The sequence below is a fragment of the Nyctibius grandis genome, chromosome 3 (assembly GCF_013368605.1).
Source record: "Nyctibius grandis isolate bNycGra1 chromosome 3, bNycGra1.pri, whole genome shotgun sequence".
In the NCBI taxonomy this organism is placed as follows: Eukaryota; Metazoa; Chordata; class Aves; order Nyctibiiformes; family Nyctibiidae; genus Nyctibius; species Nyctibius grandis.
The window spans coordinates 94,127,411-94,136,894 of NC_090660.1; the positions used below are offsets into that span (position 1 = coordinate 94,127,411).

Below are 9,484 nucleotides of genomic sequence, written 5' to 3' on the forward strand. Positions count from 1 at the left end.
ATGAAGCCCTAGTGGAATACAGCCGGTCCAATGGGGGTGTGGTGGAGAGGCAACCTATATCAGAGGTCCCACCACAGTCAGAAAAACCTGACAGGCGTATAGCTACCTCCTCCACAAGGAAGAAGAGAAGAGTTTTAGTGGTTGGAGACTCCTTCCTAAAGGGATCTGAGGGCCCAACATGCAGAGCTGACCCCCATCACAGGGAGGTCTGCAGCCTGCCTGGAGCCTGAATCAGGGATATCACCAGGCAACTCCCCAACCTGGTGAAGGCCACAGACTACTACCCCCTGCTCATCTTCCAGACAGGTGGGGAAGAAGCTGCATCCCATAGTCTGAGGGGGATGAAGAAAGACTACAAGGCCCTAGGACGGTTGGTGAAAGAGTCTGGGGCACAAGTTGTTTTCTCCTCCCTCCTTCCATTTTCAGGTGATGACGTGGGATGGAATAGTAGGATTCTCTCTATAAATGCCTGGCTACAAGACTGGTGCTACAGGCAGGGCTTTGGGTTCTTTGATAATGGCTGGTTTTATAAGACAACAGGCGTGACCGTAATACATGGGAAAGGTTTATGTCGTAGGGGCAAAAGGGTTTTGGGACAGGAATTAGCAGGGCTCATTCGGAGAGCTTTAAACTAGATTCGAAGGGGGATGGGGTAGTAGCTGGGCTTGCACCACTGGGGCAACGCTCTAGTGTTGAGGTAGACCAGGAGGCCTCCCATCCCCCTGGGGTGAAATCGGTGTGACCAGCTCGCTCCCTGAAATGCCTGTACACCAATGCACGCAGCATGGGGAATAAACAGGAGGAGTTGGAAATCCGTGTTCGGTCGGGGGGTTATGATCTAGTGGCAATTACAGAGACTTGGTGGGACAATTCGCATGACTGGAATGTGGTCATGGATGGCTATGTCCTGTTCAGGAAAGACAGGCCACTAAGGAGAGGTGGTGGAGTTGCTCTTTATGTGAGTGAGCAGCTAGAATGTATTGAGTTCTGTTCAGGGGCGGATCAGGAGTGAGTTGAGAGTTTGTGGGTGCGAATTAAGGGACAGGCTGGCAGGGGTGATACTGTTGTGGGTGTCTATTACAGGCCACCGGATCAGGATGAGGAGGGTGGTGAGGCCTTCTACAGGCAACTGAGAGCAGTCTCTCAATTACAGGGCCTGGTTGTCATGGGGGATTTCAACTACCCTGATATTTGCTGGGAGGCCTACTCAGCCAGCCAGCCTCAGTCCAGGAGGTTCCTCCAGTGCATTGATGATAACTTTCTGATGCAAATGGTGGATGAGCCAACTAGGAGAGGAGCGCTGCTGGATCTTATCCTTACTAACAAGGAGGGTCTGGTTGAAGAGGTGAAGGTTGAGGGCAGCCTTGGTTGTAGTGACCATGAGATGGTAGAGTTCAGGATCTCATGTGGCAGGAACAGAATAGCTAGCAGAATCACAACCCTGGACTTCAGGAGGGCCAACTTTGGCCTTTTCAAGCAATTGCTAGGGGAAATCCCATGGGACAGGGTACTAGAAGGTAAGGGGGCCCAAGATAGTTGGTTAGCATTCAAGGACTGCTTCTTCCGTGCTCAAGATCAGAGCATCCCAACAGGTAGGAAGTCAAGGAAGGGTACCAGGAGACCTGCATGGTTAAACAGGGAACTGCTGGGCAAACACAAGTGGAAGAAGAGGGTGTATAGATCATGGAAGGAGGGGCTGGCCACTTGGGAGGAACAGAAGTCTGTTGTCAGAGGATGTAGGGAGGCAACTAGGAAAGCTAAGGCCTCCTTGGAATTAAACCTTGCAAGAGAGGTCAAGGACAACAGAAAGGGCTTCTTCAAATACACTGCAGGTAAAGCCAACACTAGAGGCAATGTAGGCCCACTGATGAATGAGGTGGGGGCCCTGGAGACAGAGGATAAAAAGAAGGTGGAGTTACTGAATGCCTTCTTTGCCTCTGTCTATACTGTTGGAGGCTGTCCTGAGGAGCCCCGGACCCCTGAGGCCCCAGAAGAAGTCAGGATAGAGGAGGAATCTGTCTTGGTAGATGAGGGCTGGGTCAGGGACCAATTAAGCAATCTGGACGTCCATAAATCCATGGGCCCTGATGGGATGCACCCGCGGGTGCTGAGGGAGCTAGCGGAAGTCATTGCTAGGCCCCTCTCCATCATCTTTACTAAGTCGTGGGCAATGGGAGAGGTGCCTGAGTACTGGAGGAAAGCGAATGTCACTCCAGTCTTCAAAAAGGGCAAGAAGGAGGACCCGGGTAACTATAGACCTGTCAGCCTCACCTCCATCCCCGGAAAGGTGATGGAACAACTTGTTCTTGATGCTATCTCTAGGCACATCAAGGATAGGGGGATCATTAGGGGCACTCAGCATGGCTTCACCAACGGGAAGTCATGCTTAACCAACTTGATAGCCTTTTATGAGGACATAACCCGGTGGATAGATGATGGTAAAGCTGTGGATGTGGTCTATCTCGATTTCAGTAAAGCGTTTGACACGGTCTCCCACAGCATCCTCGCAGCTAAACTGAGGAAGCGTGGTCTGGATGATCGGGTAGTGAGGTGGATTGTGAACTGGCTGAAGGAAAGAAGCCAGAGAGTGGTGGACAATGGGACAGAGTCCAGTTGGAGGCCTGTGTCTAGCGGAGTCCCTCAAGGGTCGGTACTGGGACCAGTACTATTCAATATATTCATTAATGACTTGGATGAGGGAATAGAGTGCACTGTCAGCAAGTTCGCTGATGACACAAAACTGGGAGGAGTGGCTGACACACCAGAAGGCTGCGCAGCCATTCAGAGAGACCTGGACAGGCTGGAGAGTTCGGCGGGGAGAAATTTAATGAAATATAACAAGGGCAAGTGTAGAGTCCTGCATCTGGGTAAGAACAACCCCCTGTACCAGTACAAGTTGGGGGCAGACCTGTTGGAGACCAGCGTAGGGGAAAGGGACCTGGGGGTCCTAGTGGACAACAGGATGACCATGAGCCAGCAGTGTGCCCTTGTGGTCAAGAAGGCCGATGGCATCCTGGGGTGTATTAGAAGGGGTGTGGTTAGCAGGTCAAGAGAGGTTCTCCTCCTCCTCTACTCTGCCCTGCTGAGGCCGCATCTGGAATATTGTGTCCAGTTCTGGGCCCCTCAGTTCAAGAAGGACAGGGAACTGCTAGAGAGAGTCCAGCGCAGAGCCACGAAGATGATTAAGGGAGTGGAACATCTCCCTTATGAGGAGAGGCTGAGGGAGCTGGGTCTCTTTAGCTTGGAGAAGAGGAGACTGAGGGGTGACCTCATTAATGTTTATAAATATGTAAAGGGCAAGTGTCATGAGGATGGAGCCAGGCTCTTCTCAGTGACATCCCTTGACAGGACAAGGGGCAATGGGTGCAAGCTGGAACACAGGAGGTTCCACATAAATATGAGGAAAAACTTCTTTACGGTGAGGGTGACCGAACACTGGAACAGGCTGCCCAGAGAGGTTGTGGAGTCTCCTTCTCTGGAGACATTCAAAACCCGCCTGGACGCGTTCTTGTGTGATATGGTCTAGGCAATCCTGCTCCGGCAGGGGGATTGGACTAGATGATCTTTCGAGGTCCCTTCCAATCCCTAACATTCTGTGATTCTGTGATCTTCCCCAGAAAACTTTGGTTTTGCTAATATCAGCTTAAGCTCTGCTTAGAGTATTCAAAATTTCCTCTTTCATTCACCACTGTTGATCACTGACAGATTTATTAGCGTAATATTAAAAAACTTGTACCTACTTCATCATTAAAGATTTCTTTATGTTCCCTCCCTCCTATTAGGACACTGACATTTTTTTGCCCTAATCATTTTATTAGTGCGTGAAGATACTGCACATTCAGGAATAGCATTTGCATCCAGGACAAAGTAACTTGCAAGTGACAGAAAACAGAGTAACTGACTAGGCTGAAAAATGAAACAGGACTGAAAATACATAAACAGCAAAAGATTTCATGAGCTCAGTCTTATCAAGAGGTCTTCATCGATATATATGTACTTTCATAGCCAAAAAAATACTGGACAATACGTAACTCTTTGAACCGGCAGACAGCCAGATCTGATAGCTGGAAGTTGAATAAAAACACCACCAAGCTAAAAGTAAGTTATTAACAGCAAACACTTAAGCTAATTAATAACTGGAAAGCTCACAATGGATTTGGATGCATTTACAAGTGTTAAAAGGGGTCTACTCCAAATTTTTAAATTAAGAGCAGCTCTTTTTCTAAGTGGTAAGTCTCATTCAACCCAGAATTTACTCAACAGACTCTGCCAGTTTCTATCATATGGGAAGTCATGGCACATGTCCCTCATTTGTAATGTCCATGGCTGTGCTGGGGGAATCCCCTTGCTCCTTTACAAGTCTTAAGTTTAATTCTCCTTTTCAAATCAGTCAGACAGACTTCCAACATTGATTAACTATTACTCAGTAAGTACTTTGTTACTTCACTTGTAATCTTGGGGAGGGAAGAAGGAGAGTGAGAACAGGACCCCCATCATACGGAACAAAAGGGTCATAAAAGCTTACCAGAAATACATAAACCAGCTTAGACTTATCAGTCCAAGCCTGAAAACAACTGGGTCAAGCAAAAAGAAAAGAAAGAGGAGACTGGTATACCTTTCATGGCCTCGAGCTATTCAAGGAGGAACTCACACAAATACACTTGCCATATAACACCACAGCACACTTTATCCTGCTGCTCAGAATCCCGTTTTTTCCCCATGTTACCATCCCTGGGCTATGTGGTCAACACGTTACCTTGGCCCCAGAGAAGGTACAATCCTTTCTTTTGTGACAAACGGCGTGTTTGTAAGCTATGTTCAGGACTCTGCTGGGAACTCCATTACGACACACATCCAGCTTGCGGGTAGCTGTCTTCCCTTTGCTCCCATGTCTAACCCCCTCTCTTTGCATTTCTCAAACATCGAATGATAAAAACACCTGAGTGTATTCCTGAGGAGTAACAAAGTGAAGCCAAATGGCCCTTTCCCCTCATGCCATTTAAGAGTTAAGGAGCCAAAAGTCCAATTAGTTCTCAGTACAACAGCTGTGGAAGATTAACACAGGTTTATGTATTTTCCTCCCTACCTCTCTCTTCTCTCTCTGATTTTTTCTTCCTCTCAAAACCCTATTACAGGCAGTAGAATAACAAAAAATAGTAAATCCTCCTTCCATCTCTGTTTTGCTAGAGCAATGTAAGAAAGCAGAAGCAGAAGGTCATCACTTGCTTCAGTGTGTAATTGAGCGATGTAGGCAGTAACCTTAGGTACAGGAGAAACTCGCTAATTGCACCACTGCAGCCACAGATAAGCTCTCTCTGTGACAGAGGCCTCCGCACAATCTGAAAGATTTTGACCTGCAGATTCAATAACTTCCTGACTTAGAAACTGTATGACAGATCCATAATGTATCATGAGATATCCCGGAGATACCTTCTCCATATCTATGCCTAATCTTCAGTAAAACTGGTAGGAGCAGATGCTAAAATAAAAAGGTAATTCACAGCTCACTGCTGCAGTACACCACGTGAGCATCTGTTCCTGGCACAAAACACCAAAGAAATGAAGATAGCAGTGTCTTTTTCAAACACTTGAAGGTCTTCCCCAAGAGCTTCAGAACATGTGCAATTCTTTGCCTATCCCAGTCGGCTCCTCCTGCCTCTGGACAGCAACAGTTCACACACCAAAGACAGACACCCTACCTTAACGAATATCTGCTGCAGTAGACAAGGAAACCATCCAAAATATAAGTAAATGGCTCTATTAAACAGAAGTATCAGTATCTCCTGAGTGAACCCACTCGTGAACATGCAGCGATCTTGTGCTAATCTGACACCCGACCATGCTGGTCAGCAGTAACTGTTTGCTTCTGTAAGGTTGTCACCTCCCATACGTGTTTCAGTAAAATGCTTAATTTAATGTTTTTGCTATAGTAACTTAAGAAACAACAGCAGCTCGCTAAAGGGTGAAGAAGAAATAAGTTACAGTAGCTCACCAACAAAAACAAATGCTAAGAGACCTTCTTGCAAATTAACAGCTGACAGGTAATGCTGACAATCCTAGATTACTGCCTTCAGCTGTCAGCCTTAGAAAACAATCACTTCCCTATGAAAATTTCCTAGGGCATTATTAATAGGGTTTTGTTTGTTTGTTTGTTTTAATTAAAATCAACTAAAAAAAAAGTATTTTTACATCTCTTTCCATAGTTCTGTTATTCCCCGAAGCGCTGGGGGGATGAGTACGTATGATTTCCTATTACATGAGATGATATACTTTATTAAAAAAAGAAAAACATAGAAGAGATTTCCTTAGATTAAGCAAATAACGGAGAAATAAGAGTTTTCAAGGGAAGACATGCATGGAGAAAGAAGATTAGAGTTGTTTTTTCTGCTTGAAGAGAAAAATAACTATGTGCAAACACTGCAGCTGCTAACTAGACATTCCCAAACAATTAATATGTAACCCCACTACCATTCAAATAATGTTCTCATTTCCAGCAGCTGGGCTTAAACCTGGATAAGAAACAAAGAATCAACTGAGACTCTACAGGAATTACACCACAGCGTATATTCCAAGGATATGCTTATAAGCTCTGTCAGCATATGCTTTGGCTGTCAAAGAACGCTTATGTGGTTAGGATGCTGAAATAATTGTATTAATCTGTATGAACTCTGCAACTCTAATAAGTAGTGCTAAAATGTCGTAACAGTAAAATGCAACACAAATAATTAAACAAATTATTACTCCAAGAGCATAAGGAAAGGCTTTTTTTAACATGCAGACTTTGAAGGCTTCTGATATTTTGAATAATTTTATTTTTTAAATACCTGGTATTATTTCAGCTCAAATCTAATTACAGAAGAAAAATGGCAGGTTGCCACGCACAAAAATTTCCCTCCTTATTTTTCACTATGCTATCAACATAGCTAACACAAGCTATTCTTTCCTGCTGTATTCTCTTATGGTCTTGTGCAGCAAGATTTCATTTTTTTTCCCCCATTATTGCACGCTCATAAAAAATGGCACTGACAGGACAGTGGTTTATTCACACCCAAGTCAGATCCCAATCGCACATGCTGGCTGGCTTTCAGAAACCCACGGATCAATTGTTAGTTTGGGGAGGTGGGTGTCTTGGTGAAAAGAGGTTGTTTCATTTGGGAGAGGGGGAGAGTTGCAGAGGTACGGAAACAATCACACGGCAGTCTTCCTGTCTCCACTGCTATAACACTAGTTAACTAATAACCAGTTAAATCAAGAATATACACAGCAGGGATGTCAAGTTCTGGGTCTTTAACTACTTTAAAATACCTCTAAATTTTGATGAGGCATAACATGCAGACATTTAAGCTTGTATGAATATTCATCTCTGAGTACTCCACCAAATCTAAGTCAACATGCAAAGATAATCATACCTGTAAGAGTGTCAAAAGACAGGTCATTAAACCGAGAATACCTACCTGAATAGTCTAATGAAAATGAAGCCAATCTGTTCACCAAGAGCACCTTACTGGCCCTCACCTAGCCCAATTCTTTCACCATTGACATGCTAAGCAGCAGAATTTTCATAAGTGACATTCAGTTTCACAGAAAGCTCCTCAAATTCCCCTTCCCCTATTAATTTATCATTTTAATTAGATAGCTGCCTTAATACAACTTCGCAAACAGCAACAAGCCTCCTCTGAATACAGAAGCGGTTTCCAAAACCTTTCCTCATTTCAGAGCCCAGGAAAAGAAATTAACTAAATCATGCTGCTTTCAACATTAGGTGAAGAACTTTACATTCCCTAATATCAGTAAGAAACAGTGTTCAAACCGACTTTATGCGTGAAAGGAGCAACAGCAGAATAAGCATTTTTAAAATAAATAACAAAATTTCATTTTCAGAGGGAAAAAAACTCGGGGCACAGTTTGGTATTTGTTTGTTACTGACAGGTAAGTTAAAACACTGTACCCCGACTAAACTAAAAGAAGACCCAGAATAAACTGTCACACGAGGTAGCAAAATCGTACGTCATTACAGTTCCTCTCAGCAAACACTTTCGTTCCTACGGTACCATCTCTTCAATCAGAAACTCCTTTAAACGCCACAGCCTTGCTAATGCCGATGATGCACGGGCTGCGCGGCTACTTGCTCGCTATTTTCGTACCGCGCCCTCCTCGCAGGGCGAGCGCAGCCTCCCGCTCCTCTCTGCGCCGCTCGAAGCCTCCCGCTCCTCTCTGCGCCGCTCGCAGCCGCGTACCGCGCTCGGACCGCACCTCCCGCTGCGGGGGCTGCGCGGCCGCGGGGTCGCCACACGCACCTGAGGAGACGTGCTCAGCCGCCGCCGACACGCGCAGCGCGGACCCACCGTGGCCAAGCCGAGCCGAGCCGGGCAGGCCGCGGCCCGCCCCCGAGGCGGCAGGACCCCGGAACGCGGGGCGAGTCGCTACCCCCCGGGGCGGCGGGGCCGGGCCGCGGGCAGCCGAGAAGTTGCGGCGGCCCGGCGGAGCGCGCAGCGAGGCGGCCGGGCGGGCAGGGGCAGCCGGTCGCACCGCCCGTCCCGCCTAACACCAGCCCCCAGGAGCAGGGGGGCACGGGCTCCCAGCCCCTGCCCCGGGCCGGCTCTGCCGCGGGGAGGCGGCCCCGCTGCCCCCCGCACCCGCCCGGCCCCGCGCGGGCACCCCGCGCCCACCGAGAAACTTACTTGCGGGCGCGGCGGAGCAGCGGCGGCGGCACGCGCCTCCCTCACGCGGCCCCCGGCCGCGCACCCTCCTTCCCGCCCTGTGAGCGCGGCGTGCGAGCGCAGCCCCAGCGCGGCGGCCGCTGCCGAGCAGCTCCGGACATGCTCAGTCCCCCCGCCGCCGCCGTGCGGAACCTACCACCGGGGGGGGGGAAGGGGAGGGGAGCACGGAGAGATAAGGGGCAGAGCTGGATGCTACCAACAGGATGAGCTAAAAACAGACGCCGCAGAAACGAACAGCTGGAGCTTAAAGGGGCAGAGGCGGCCTTGTTCTCCGCGGCCCCGGGCAGGGGGCGGCTCCCCGGGGCGGTGGGTGACCTCCCGCCGCGCGGGTCTTCCCCGCGGTGTCGGAGGTGGGGGGCACTGCAACCGGAGCGATGTCCGCGCTGCCCGCGCTCGGGTCCCGTCCGCGCCCTTGCGGCGGAGCCCTGCGGTATGACCGTCTGCCGCTACTGCCGCCGGAGCGAGCCGGGGTGCGCGGTGCGCGGCTCCGGGGGGCTCTGGGGAGTGTCTGTCTGATGGGGCGGTGGCTGGGCTCTGCCCGCCCCTCACCTTACCTCAGCGCCGGGCACCTCAGCCCAGCGCCAGACCGGGCAGCGTACCTCAGGGCCGGGCAATTTACCTCAGGGCCAGGCCGTCCCGTTATGCGGCAGCTTCAGAAATCAGGTCTAGAAAGTGTGGGAGAGGATGCCGAGCGGTGTTTTCATGCAGTATTTCTCAGGAGACATCTCCATCCTGCTCTGAGGTGTTAGGTTTTGTGGACGAGG

The 9,484-nt window shown here is 49.0% G+C and overlaps 1 protein-coding gene across 1 annotated transcript in view; it reads right to left on the reverse strand.

The window, feature by feature from the left end:
• Window positions 1-8,757, reverse strand: part of OXR1 (oxidation resistance 1) — a 327,657-nt gene extending 318,900 nt beyond the window's left edge. The window contains exon 1 of the mRNA XM_068397278.1: window positions 8,682-8,757. The gene's annotated coding sequence lies outside the window, so the exon portion shown is untranslated. The remainder of the gene's footprint in view (window positions 1-8,681) is intronic.
• Window positions 8,758-9,484: the final 727 nt, after the last annotated feature.